This window comes from Mirounga leonina, unplaced genomic scaffold (genome assembly GCF_011800145.1).
Source record: "Mirounga leonina isolate KUSES-001 unplaced genomic scaffold, KU_Mleo_1.0 Mir_353, whole genome shotgun sequence".
Taxonomy (NCBI): Eukaryota; Metazoa; Chordata; class Mammalia; order Carnivora; family Phocidae; genus Mirounga; species Mirounga leonina.
The window spans coordinates 1,447,895-1,460,840 of record NW_023270699.1 but is presented as its reverse complement, the minus strand read 5'-3'; the positions used below and the strand labels follow the sequence as shown (position 1 = coordinate 1,460,840).

The window sequence follows — 12,946 nt, the reverse complement described above, 5'->3', positions numbered from 1 at the left end:
CCATCTATTTATCCATCCACCCATCCATCATCCATCCATATACCCATCTGTTCATCCATCCACCCCTCCACCAATCTACTCATATACTCATTCATTCATCCATCTACCCATCTATTCATTCATATCCACTCATCCTCCCATCTGTTCAATCACCTACCCATCCATTCATCCATCTACCCATCTATCAACCCATCTACTTATCCATCTACCCATTCATCATTTATCTACCCATCCATCGCCCATCCATCTACTCATCCATCATCCATCCACCAATCCATTCATCCATCTACCCACCTATCAACACATCTACTTACCATCTACCCATTCATCTTTTATCTACCCACCCATCATCCCATCTATTCATCCATCCACCCATCCATCCATCTACCCATCTACCCATTCATTCATCCATCTACCATCCATCATCCATCCATCTACCCATCTATTCATTTATCCATCCATTCATCATCTATCCATCCATCATCCATCCACCTATCCATTCATTCATCCATCTGTCTACTCATCCATCCATCCTTCCATCCATTTATCCCTACCCATTCATTCATCCATCCATCTACTCATCCGTCCATCCTTCCACCCATTTATCCATCCATCATCCATCCATCTACCCATCTGCCATCCATCAACCCATTTATTCATCCATCTATTGATCCACTTATCTACTTATCCATTCCCCTCATCTATCCATGCATCCATCTATCCATCCAACTTTCCTTCCTTCTGTCCATCCACCCACCCACCCATCTATCCATCCATCCAGCCAGTACCCATTAGCGCCTTTTGTGTGCTGGCACCAGGGATTTGGGCATGCACAGGGCAGGTGTAGGTGCTAGGATGGCAGTGGCAGAAGGACAGCCCCAGCTTTAAGGCTTAGGATTTGCTCTGGAATGGGCTACCATGGCGAGGGTGGGTTTGTAATGATGCATTGCTGCTCTGCTATGTGTATCAGGGAGGAAGAGATGGATATTCCCCAATCTCTGGCAAGAATGGAAGTCACCATGTCTACCAGGAGAAGGGCACAAGTAAGGACACTTGCTGAACCCCGCCCTCCACCAGTGAATAACAGCAGTAATGGATAGGAGACCCAGGTTTTCTAGAACCTGTTGTGACAGGTGTTTGGGTGCATTTCATGGCATTCGTGCTGAGGGGCTTCATAGCACAAGAGGGGACCCCGCTCACATGCAGGAGCTCCTTTAGCTAGAGGAGGCGTTTCAGAGATAGAGCCACTCGAGGTTGACAGTTGAAATTGTAAAGCAAACCCTAGGGTAAGATTTGTGAGGTTGTTCTTAAAATACTATGGAAATTGGATCAGATCTCAACAGTGCCTATTCTTAGTGTCATTATTACTGTTCATATTGAAAATACAGTTCACCTTATTGTCTTCCTTTGATTTCAGAAAATAAAGTATATTTTCCAAATAAACGGCATTTTAGTTAGGCTGTGTTAAATAGAGCAAACAGAGACTGTATTGCAAGTGCATTGTTATTACTGTGTGTCCATTTTGAAGGACAAAGTCTGGTTGTAAAAGCAATGCTTTATGAAGGTTTTTCTTCTGCTGTGGTTGGTTCTGAGCTGGTAACGTTACTTTGTTGTTCTGGAATCAGGCTTCAACAATGTGTGTGCATCCGTAGAGGTTGCTATTGCTCAGGCCTGCCCTGCTGAGGAGCGGGAGAGGCCGTAAAGGAGAGGGAGAGCACGGAGGTCCGTGTGCATGAGCATGCACACACACACACACACACACGCAGGTGAGGGGTGGGGCCGGAGGCCACGGACCACGTGACAGGCCAGCCCAGTGCTCTGACACAGCTGGCCCTGGAGGTCACTCAAGGACTCAGGCTTCTTTCCTTCTTTGACAAAAGGTTCTGGAGTGACCCCGGGGGTCGCCCCCACCCCGGTCTAGCAGAGGAAGGTGGGCGGGAATACAGGGAAGCACGCAGGAGGCCGTGTGGCCGGGCCTGGAAACATGGTGCACGCCATGAAGAAGACAGCACCTCCCCAGGGAGATAAACCTCTGTCTTCACCACTACTTCATGCGGCTCGCCCTGGGCTGGTAGCCTGTGAGCCACATGCTGATGAAGCCTGCCTGGCCGGGATTATGCACTGTGCCCCAATGTGGGGCATCTTATTTACACCCCACGTCTTCTTCTGGGGGGGTCGTTGTTCTCCCAGCCACTGGCTCCATTCTGGGGGTTCTTGCTTGTCCTCTAGAGCCCCACCTGAGGTGGGCTAGGGCAGTGTAGGAGAGAGCCGGCAACCATGTGAATGGTTTGCTGGGGGCCTCATAGACCACAAAATTTAATCTTGGGAAACTTGTTTCTATATATTTGCTAGGTACAAAATAGACTTGTTTAGAATAGTGTGTGTAATGGTGATAATTGAATGGAATGAGTGCCTTGGATGTATAATCAGGGTTTAGAATCCTTTGGTCCCCTTGTACGTGACATTGTTTTATGGAGGCTCCTGGTGAGCTGGGGGGCCTGCCCAAGGTCACTGTGCAGCCCTCCCCCACTGTGCCCCCAGTACCCAGAGTGGTCACTCCTTCCCCAGTGGTCCCACAGCCCGTCGGCTTGTCCTCTGCCTAGCAGGTTTTAGTTCTGCCCATAGTTTGGCTAGTTGCACTTGTCTCTATGAGCTCTGACATTATGCTGAAGTCCTCAGGGCGTCTGGTATTTGCCATAACACCAGCGGGAAGGGTATGGTTCTGTCACTGTCGACAGCGGATGGGGGCTGCAGAGACAGAGCCCGCTGGGTTCAGACGGGGGTCTGCTACTTCCCAGCCCACTTTCAGGGCCTGTAGAGCAAGGGGTGTGTGTGTGTGTGTGTGTGTGTAGGAGAGTGGCTTAGAATAAAAATCCCACTTTTCTCATTATGGAAGCAATGTTTATTGTAAGAATTAGGAAATACAGACGCAAAGTAAACTTTATAGAAAAGCCAAGGTGATAATTCTTGTAACTAAGTCTTTGAATATAAGCAGTCTTAATAGTTTCATCCAGTTGTTAGAACTGGGCTCAGAGTCTGAAGGTTCATGGAAGCTGAGTCTTTGTGTTGTATTGTTATGACGGGAGCCCAGTGAAGCCGACTTGTGCCTTGGGCCCTCCCAGCATCCCCTGGGGAAGTGAGCACATTCTCGGAGACCCCCTCCCCACTCCAGTGCTCATTGCTCAGAATCCTTTGCCTGAGCACTTTTTACAGCCTCTAGCTCCCTCCTACCTAGTCCCTGATGAATCTTGGTATCGTTCTGCTCTCTGGACACCGACGTGGAGAAGGCCAGTCAGGGCAGGTGCTCCCGCAGGAGGCATGGCCTTGGCTTTCATGGGGGCCACCGGTTTCTGTTCACCGTACGGGGACCCCTTCCCTGTACCTCAGCCAACCTGTGACTTTCATGCTCCCTGACAGTTTGACAACTGCATCTTTCTGTACTTACAAGAAACGAGGTGAAACTAAAAAGCTTATCAAAGCCCATCTACGTTTATTCTAAGTTTTGTTCCTGTTTGTGTACCTATTTTTAAATTAGGTATTTGTCCTTATATTATTGACATAGTAGGCTATTGAAAGATTTCCGGGGTACCTGGGTGGCTCAGTCGGTTGAGTGTTTGCCTTCGGCTCAGGTCATGATCCCAGGGTCCTGGGATAGAGCCCCACATCGGGCTCCCTGCTCGGCGGGAAGCCTGCTTCTCCCTCTCCTCCCTGCTCAGTTCTCTCTCTTGTCATCCCTCTCTCTCAAATAAATAAATAAAATAAAATAAAAAAAGAATGATTGCCTGAGGAGACACGGTTCTTATTTTCAGGTAGATTGGCACAGGAAGCTTCCTAGGTCCTCAGGTCAGGGTCATCTAGAAGGTGCTGCCTTCTGACATAGGGGACTCCGAGTCCCTGGATGTGCAGGGAGATGCACAGCCATGTATCCAGGGGACTGGGTAAGAGCCGATGGAAGAAGTCAGCTTTTCCTGGAGATGCTCTCCCACTGGAGCCGGCCGTCACATCCACCGCCTGTGGGGAGTGTTGCAGGGGCTCGGGGAGGACCAGGGCTCAGGCTGTTTGAGCCCCAAAGCTAGTTGCCTTGGTGTTTTGTGTTTGCGGGCACAACAGTCTACCCACTCACTTCCTCCGACGTGGTGCTGGGCTCTGTGCCTTTGTGGTTGCCCCCGGGTGGTGCGGGCTTGCTGACCGCGAGCTGTAGACAGCCCCAGCCGCTCTGCTCTGTGTGGCTAGCCCAGTGCTCAGCCTAGTGAATTGGTTACGTGGAAGCGGAGAGTCTAGAGTTCATCTGTCTAGAACTCTGGTGTACCGGAAATCTTCCTGGATAGGACTTCAACTCATAATGTTATGGGCTTTTATCATATGTGAGATCGGGGTTTGTTGGCTGCCTGATTGCTTGGTTGGGGTCGATGTTCGCCTGGCTGGTCTCATCCCTCTGGTGTTGTAGTCACCATGGTGTCAGGCTCAGAGTTCAGAGATTGCTCCTGGAAGGTTAAGTTGAGGTTAAGGAGGTTAGGCTGAGGCATGACTTTGAAAATACATTTCTTGGTGGATTACTTTAATTCCCCAGAGAGTATCGAAAACCGAGGTTTCTCCTATCTGCCGTGGGACTTGTCACGGGGACAGAATTAACCCCCTGCATTTGTCTGCTGTTGTCACAATATGTAGTGTTTCAGTGTCTGTCTCATGTCGTGTGGAGCGAGCCTGGGGACCTGAGTCATCAAAAGCAGCCTCAGGTGATGGCACGTGGAGGAGCGTGAGCGTGAGGCCCTCGCTGTGTGGCCCTGCTGGGCGCCGCCGCCGTCCGGATGACAGTATTGCCCACGGGGCCCCCAGGCTGGGCGCCGCCGCCCCGGCCACGGGCTGTGAGCGCTACTGACCAGACAGAACCTTGCCTGAGGCCACATAGCTGAGCTTGAAACAGGCTCACTGGGACCGTCGCCCCACCTAGGAGACATCCTGCAGGCCACGAGCAAGTGGGTTCTGGTGGGGTGTGGCCCCCCGCAAGGCATTTGTAGCCCATCGAGAGCCATGTAATGGCTGCTGGGAAGACATTTCTTCATCATGAACTGTACTCAGAAGATAACCTCTCACATCCGTAGTAACCAAATCACAGCTGCTTTGCTTACAGCTATTTCTGACTTCAGGACTCAAGGGGTAAGTGAGTACATTTTTAAGTTCAGACGTGTTTCAGAGAAAGCTGCTAATAGAGGTACAGAAGTGGTCAAGATGTGATCAGTTAGCTGGGGACGCTCCGGATGGGACACCCCTGTCCTCCACAGCAAAGCAGCACCTTGCTGAGCGCTGCCCAACCGAGTGTCGCAGGCACGGACGATTAGCTCTGAGGCCTGGTGGGAAAGGCAGGGTGGTCTGGCCAGAGAGGAGTGCTCAGGGCGCTGGGCGGCTGGACCTCACTCTGCGGGAGGTGCCAGCCTCATTGTGGGGGTGGGCAGCCACGACACTGGGCAGCCAGGGCCTCCCAGGACCATGGCACCCCCAGCTCCAGCTGGCATGAGCCTGGGAGCGTGCCACCGCGGAGGGGAAGAGCCCTGTCTGGGAGGAGAAGTCACACGTGCGGGGGCACTCTCTGGGCCATGTCAGGGAAGCCCGAGATAGTGGGTATTTATTGGTGAGTGGAAGTGAATAAATAGAAGCATGTTGGAAGTTTGGGACTCTAATCTTGGCCGTGGCTGTGTCCACGCTTACCGTCTGGTTGGGGCCTGCTGGCCTGGTTCCTGTGCAGGGCGCCCGGGTGTGGGAACTCCTCGGGCAGCTGTCTCCCAATGCTGCTGTGCTGAATCGGGCCCGGCTCAGCGGCTCGGGGCTTTGTGTCCTCTAATAAGGTCTGGTTGTTAACAGTAGCTCGTCTCTTTTTGCACAAGTTGACATCTAGTTGGCACATTTCAGTAAAAATCATAAATTAGGAAAAATTGATAAAATTCTGTGTCTTTCCTTCTGGCAAAGACCAACACATGCCCTAATTAGAGCCGCAAGCACTGAAGGGAAAGGAACCTGAAATCAGCCAGCACATCGTGCTCCCGTCTCGTAGGTGGGTGGAGGTCTTGGGTGTGCGTGGTTCTCAGAGCGTAGTACGGCTTGTTTTGGGTGAACAGCTGTGGCAGCAGGTAAAGACTCTGGGATGGGGCAGGAGCTGAGGCGGGGCACCTCCTGAGCAGCTGGGGGCTTGGCCAGGTCGTCTGAGCGGAGGCGAGCCCCGTGTCTAGCACAAGTGCAGGGCTTTGGAGAAGGAGCTGGAGCTGGAAGAGCTCGGGCTCACCTGTCGGGCCCGTCCTCGCAGGCATGGGCAGGTACTGGGCGACCAGAGGCAAGGAGGTCCATATGCCTGCTGGGGGTGGGGGAGACCGGTCACAAGCAGGGGGCAGGCTGCAGATCATAGGCTTCGGTGAGTGGAGGGAGGCGGAGGGTCACGCCCTGCCTAGGACAGTGGCAGGACCTCTTCCAGGAGGTGGGCTGTGAGGAGGGGCAGGCTGCAGTGACCTGGGGGGAGAGCATGGCAGGCCCGGTGACCCGAGAGAACAGGGACCCGTGCAGAAAAGCAGTTGGCAGGGCGCTGAGGAAGCCCCTGGGTCAGGCATAGTGAAGGAGGGGCCAGGGAGGTCCTCTGTGTGGGGAGAGGTGGCCTCCGGGCTCCTGGGGGCTGTGGGGAAGCCTGTGGGTGTGGTTCCGAGTGCGGAGCTCACGTGCTGGAGGACTTCCTGGTCCCCTGGATAAGACGCCGGCTCCTTTGTGGGGGCGACATCGGATGGCTACGTCACGGCAGGATACGCAGGGGCCCTGGCCCCAGGGGCGTGGTGTGCATGGCAGCACAGAGGCGGGGAGGCTGGTGGGTTTGAGCTCCTGCTGCATGCATGCGGGGCAGGTAGGACTGGCGAGGTGACAAATCCGCACACACTTACGTTGGTACGATCACTACCAGACCTGCAGCCCATCTGGAAGATGCCAGGGGCCCCACGCAGGTCCCCTGTGAGCCAGGCCTCGTGGGGCCACCCCTGCCCTGCCTCCTCCCCAGTGCTGTCCCTGCTGGGGTGCCCTCTGCAAGCTGTGCTTCCAGGTACCCATGTCTTCAGCCTGCGGCTCCATCGTGAGGGGGGATCCAGACCCACAACCCGACAGTGTGGCCAGCTCCCTTCGCTTGTCTGATGGCAAAGCATAAATTGTCTGTGGTGTTTGCTCCTCCTGGTTTGTCCACCAGGTGACCCATACACGTACACTGAACCCTCTAACTCTGTGCGTCTGCTTGCTGCCAACATTTTCCTCTTCTGATTCCGTAGATCGCCCTTCTCATCAGTATTTCCCAGGTAACATAATGAATGTCACTGTGCATTGCTCTGCTTTTTTAAAAAATGAGGACTTCATGTTTTAGAGCAGTGTTCAGCCCACAGCAGAGCTGAGGGGAAGTACAGAGGGCACCCCCTCAACCTCCCCTGGTCCCTCTGCCCCCAGAGTGGTGCGTGTGTTATACTGGGTAAGGCTGCTCTCACACGTCGTTACCACCCAGACGGCTGTATGTTCATGGCTTTGCACAAACGTGTGAATGCATGGATCCACCATTCCAGGGTCGTACGGCTTGTTTTCACGGCCCCAAACCCGTGGTCTACTCGTTCATCCCTCCTCCCCCCGCCCCTGCAACCACGGACCCGTCACCGCCTCCATGGTTCTGCCTTCGCCAGAGAGCCCTGTCGCTGGAATCACGCAGGACGCAGCCCTCTCAGGCTGGCTTCTGTCACTCGGCGATCCGCACTCACGGTCCCTCCGTGTCTTCTCATGGCGTGATGGCTGGTTTCCTCTTAGCGCTGAACACTCCCCCATTGACTGGATGGACAGTTCCCGTATCCATCCACCCGCTGAAGAGCAGTTATGCACGAAGGGCCCCAAGGGTTGGCAGTTACGCATAAAGCTGCCGCGAACATTGTGTGCAGGGTTTTGTGTGGACGTGTGTGCTCATCTCCTCTGGGGAAACATCAGGGAGCGTGATTGCTGGGTTGTATGGGAAGAGCACGTTTCGTTTTGTGAGAGACCACCGAATTGCCTTCCAGGGTGGCTGCCCCGTCTGCTTCCCCAGCAGCCGTGAATGAGCGCTCCAGTCGCTCCACGTCCTCCCCAGCGCTTGCCGGTGTCCGTGTTCTGGATTGTGGCTGTTCTCGTAGGTGTGCAGCCGAGTTCATCTCCCCGAGGACCTGGGACGTGGAGCCGCTTTACTTGTTGGCCATCTGTATGTCTCTCTGTTCAGGTCTTTTGTCCATTTTTAAAAGATTGTTTGTGTTTTAGTGTTGAGTTTTGAGAGTTCTTTATATATCATAGATAACGGTCCTTTATCAGATGTGTCTTTTGCAAATGTTTCCTCCCAGTCTGTGGCTTGTCTTCTCACTCTCCAGACATGGTCTTTCACAGAACAGAAGTTTTACATTTTAACAAAGTCCAGCTTATCAGTTTTCTTTCTTGGATTGTACCTTTGGTGCTGTATCTAAAAAGTCATCCTCCTATGCAGGGTCCCCTAGGATTTCTCCTGTGGTGTCTTCTAGAAGTTTTACAGTTTTGCATTCAACGTTTAGTCTGTGATCCATTGTGAGTTAATTGTGAAGAGTGTAAGGTCTGTGTTAGATTCACTTTTTGTGTGTGGACGTCCTGTTGTTCCAGCCCTATTTGTTGAAGAGACGATCTTTGCTCCATGGATCACCTCGCTCCTTTGACAAGGATCCGTTAACTGTGTTTGTGTGGCTCTGTTTCTGGGCTCTCTGTTCTCTTCCATTGATCTATTCATTTCTTCTCTAAGGATATTTTGTTTATATAATAATGAAAGTAAAATACAAATCGTGAGGTTTATTCTCTAAAGGTACTGGATTAAGTTGTTGAATTTCAGATTATTTTCCTTCAAATGATACAAGAATTTTTTATTTCAGTTACTTTTGTTAAATAATCAAATCATCATTTGGTATTTTTTCTATGGCTATAAAATTAACGTAGACTTCAGCAAGTTGCTTGATTTATAGTAAAGTATCAACACAACCTCCATTTTAACACCTCTCTTTTTAAAAATTTGCAGGGTATGGCTGTTAAAAATAAAACCCGTAGCAGCCACAAATAATATGTGAAACTTCTCTTAAAACCATTCTGTTTTGAGAATAAAATGGATAAAATCCAGTAATAATTGCTAGTAATTTTAATCAAGTTTACTGCTTGCACTTTTTAATCTATACCTTTTTAGTTTACTCTTAATGATAGAATTTTCAGCAGCACAATAGAAAATATTCAAGTTCTGACACATCTTGAATATAAGTAAGTCATGTTCTTTACATTTCATTCCAGAATATCTTTTTTCACTAAGGGAGGGGGAAGGCGTGAAAGGGTAGGAAGGTGCGCAGCTTCCCTGTCCATGGTGGAGAGAAAGGGGTACGGCCCATGTTACGTTGTTGTGCAACAAAGCATCTACAAACGTACGAACAATAACCACCGTCCACTTAAAAACGAAAACACTGCCAGTTGAATTGTGTCATTTGAAATCAGTTCTTGCATGCGGTCCCTCAGTGTCCAGTCCGGTTTCTTAGGAAGCACACGTCCCTGACTCGGACTTCTGAGTGTGCTTGCTATCACTCTGAGTTCACAACCATCACATTGACGGTCAGTCCGTGAACCACACACCCTGTTTTGGGTGTTGGCGCTCCATCGTGTCCAATCTGGGAGAGCTGGCCCTGTTCAAACTGTTCGCGTCTCCACATAAACTTCCCAACCCACTTGCCTAGCTCTACTAAGCAAAGGGAAGTTGGGATTGTAACTGGAACTGAGTTAAACTTAAATACAAGTCTTTTGATGCTAACTTGAATGGTCTTTTCACTCTTCAGTGCCCCCAAGCTTGGCTTACTTCCTACTGCATTAGGGAAATTATTTGAATATTGCTGTCAAAGAAAGCTTTTCTTTAATTGGCCATTCCTGGAATTCTGTTCGATATGGGATTTTTTTTATGGGGTTTTAATTCTTACTTGTTTATAGTTCAGACCATAAGAAGTGCTTTTCAGAATGAAAGAAAAATGGGTATGTGAAATGCTCTGGAGCGCTTCTGTTTGTTGTTTTGCTTTGTTTTATAACCTTTGGTACCAGAGTTGGCATTTGTAGAAGCGGAAAATGTTGGCTTCTGCTCTGCAAGAGACTTCTGGCTTCTGTTCTTAATATGCATGTACCCACATGCCGCTGTGCACAGCCTGATTATTTTCTGCTGTGAGACATTTCCCATGTCCTTTTTTAGAATTTTCATATGTACGAGCAGGTAAACGCAGTGAGCTCTGCAAGTCAGGTGAACTCCATGGAGCCGGGCACCTCCTGTGGCTCAGACTCACCATCATCATCATTGCACGTGTGTTCTTCCTTGTCCCAGACCTCCAGAGAAGCCAGCCTCCTCAGCCTACCAGTTGTTGGCTAATTATCGAGGGTGCCTTCTGTCTGCTTTAGTTTAACTTTTTATCTTGGGATCATGTCAATTCACATGCAGCTAATAACACGAGAACCCACGCTCGCTTTACACAGTGCACTATTACAATGAGGATGTTGACCTCTGTACAGTCCAGATCCAGAACATTCTAGCGCCACAAGGATCCCTCCTATTGCCCTTTCATAGCCATACCCACATCTTCCCCCAGCCCTGGTGACCACTAACCTGTTCTCCATTTCTACAGTTTTCTCATTTCCACACTGTTACATATCAGTGGACCATGGGGTTGGGTTTTTTCACTCATTCTAATTCTCTGGAAATCCATCCAGGTTGTTGTGTATATCAATAGTTTGTCCCTTTTTATTGCCACATGGTATTCCTTGGCATGGATGGACCACATTTTAGTTAATCACTCACCTGTTGAAGCGCATCTGGATTTTTCCCAGTTTTGGGTTATTGTGAATAAAGTTGCTATAAACACTGATGTGTTTATAATTTTAAGTAATCTCTGCCCCCAAAATGGGGCTTGAACACACAACCCCAAGATCAAGAGTCACATGCTCCATTGAACCAGCCAGGCACCCCCATGTACCCATTTTTTATGTGAACATGTCTTCATTTCTCTGGGATAAATGCACATGTTTGGTTTTTAAGAAACCACGAGACTGCTTTCTGGGGTGGCTGCACCTGTTACATTCCCACCAGCCGTGTGCGTGACCCGCTTCTCCGCATCCTCGCCAGTGTTTGGGGTGGCCACTGTTTTTTATTGTAGCCATTCTCACAGGTGTGTGGTGGTATCCCGTGTGGTTTCGAGGTGCATCTCCCTAAGGGCTGATGACATTGAACACCTTCTCACGTGCTCGTTTGCCATCTACAGATATGTCTTCTTTGGTGAAATAACCATATTTTTTGCCCATTTTCTAATTGGATTGTTTTATTGTTTAGTTTTGAGAATTTCTTGTGTCTTCTATTTGTCGGATATGTGGCTTCCAAAGATTTTCTCCCTGTCTGTAGCTCGTCTTTTCATCTTCTCAGTAGGGTCTCAAGCAGAAGTGTTTAGTTTTGATGAGGTCCATTTATCAGTTTTTCCTTTCATAGATGGTGCTTTTGATCTGCAGAAGAGTCTGCAAACTCTTTGCCTATAGATCCTGAGGGTTTTCTCCTATGAATTTCCTAAAGGTGTTATAGTTTTGCGCTTTACCTTGAAGCTCCAGGTCCATTTCAGGTGGATTTCTGTGTAGGGTGTAGACTCGGGCGTCGCACTGCTCCAGCATACTTTGTTGACAGGTCTGTCTGTCCTTCTGCGCTGACCGGCTTTGGCATCATTGTCCGTGATCGGCCAGGTGTGTTGGCGAGAGCCTCTCTAGGTCCTTCCTTCTGCTCAGCTGTGACCTGCTTGTCTGTCCCTCGCTAATTCCACACCGTCCCGATGACTAAAGCTGTATAGTAAGTACTTTATGATGGCTGCTTGGAAATCTTCCCCCAGTGACTCTAACATCTCTGGGTGGCATCTCCTGTTTGATGTTTTCATTCAGTTTGGGATCTTCGTGGCTCTCGGTATGATGAATGATTTTTTACTGCAACCTGAACATACTGTGTTACAGGACCCTGAATGTTACTTAAACCTCGTGTCCTAGCTGACTGTCCCTGGCACCTCCCGCTCTCCCTGGTAGGGGTCCAGGTTCCCACCAGGCCACTGCCAATAGCTCGCAGGCTTGCTCCTCTTCCGTGGTCTCCTGGCAGCCCCGGGGGTGCTGAGATGGGCACCTCGGCACCTCAGACAGGCCCCCCGAGTGTCCCCCTGACTCTGCCTTGCAGCTGGGAGGGTGGCGTCTGGCTGGAGTGGGGCCTCTCTCCTCCATCCGTTGCCCCATGTAGCTGGCAGCTCCCTCTCTTGGACCTTTGGCCGAAAGAGCAGTCCTTGTTTTGTTTGTTTTTGTCTGTGCCATTCTCACTGTTGTTCCCAGGCTGCTTCAGCTCCCAGGCTGGGGTAATAATGCAAAAGCAGACGCAGGGCACTCCCTGCCGTGCGCTCCTTGGTCCCCGGGCTGGTCTGCCTTCTTCCCTCCACGCTTCAGAGCCCTTCTGATGTTTGCTTTATGGGTCATAGTTCGGGCTTCTCTGAAGTGCTTTGTGATGGCCTGTCTCACACCAGCTCTGTGCTTTCCTCTCCGCCACCGGAGTCCTGGCCTCAGGGTGCGCCCCAGCTGGCCTGCCCTCCAGCCTCCGATTAGCACCTGTGTACCCGTCATCCTGCCGAGGGACTCCTCAGAGCACCCATGTGACTCCGAGGGCATGTGCTACTTCTGCACTCGCGACCACATCTTCCCTCCCACTCTGGACCTCAGGAAGTTACTTTTTGTTTAAATTTATTTGACAGAGACAGAGAGAGAGCACAAGTAGGCAGAGCGGCGGGCAGAGGGAGAGGGACAGGGCGGAGCAGGGAGCCCGATGCGGGGCTCGATCCCAGGACCCCGGGACCATGACCTGAGCCAAAGGCAG

At 50.7% G+C, this 12,946-nt stretch overlaps 1 protein-coding gene across 7 annotated transcripts in view; it reads left to right on the top strand.

Annotated features, from left to right (window-relative positions):
- Positions 1 to 12,946, top strand: part of ADARB1 (adenosine deaminase RNA specific B1) — a 116,288-nt gene that overhangs the window by 51,315 nt on the left and 52,027 nt on the right. The window lies entirely within an intron of this gene.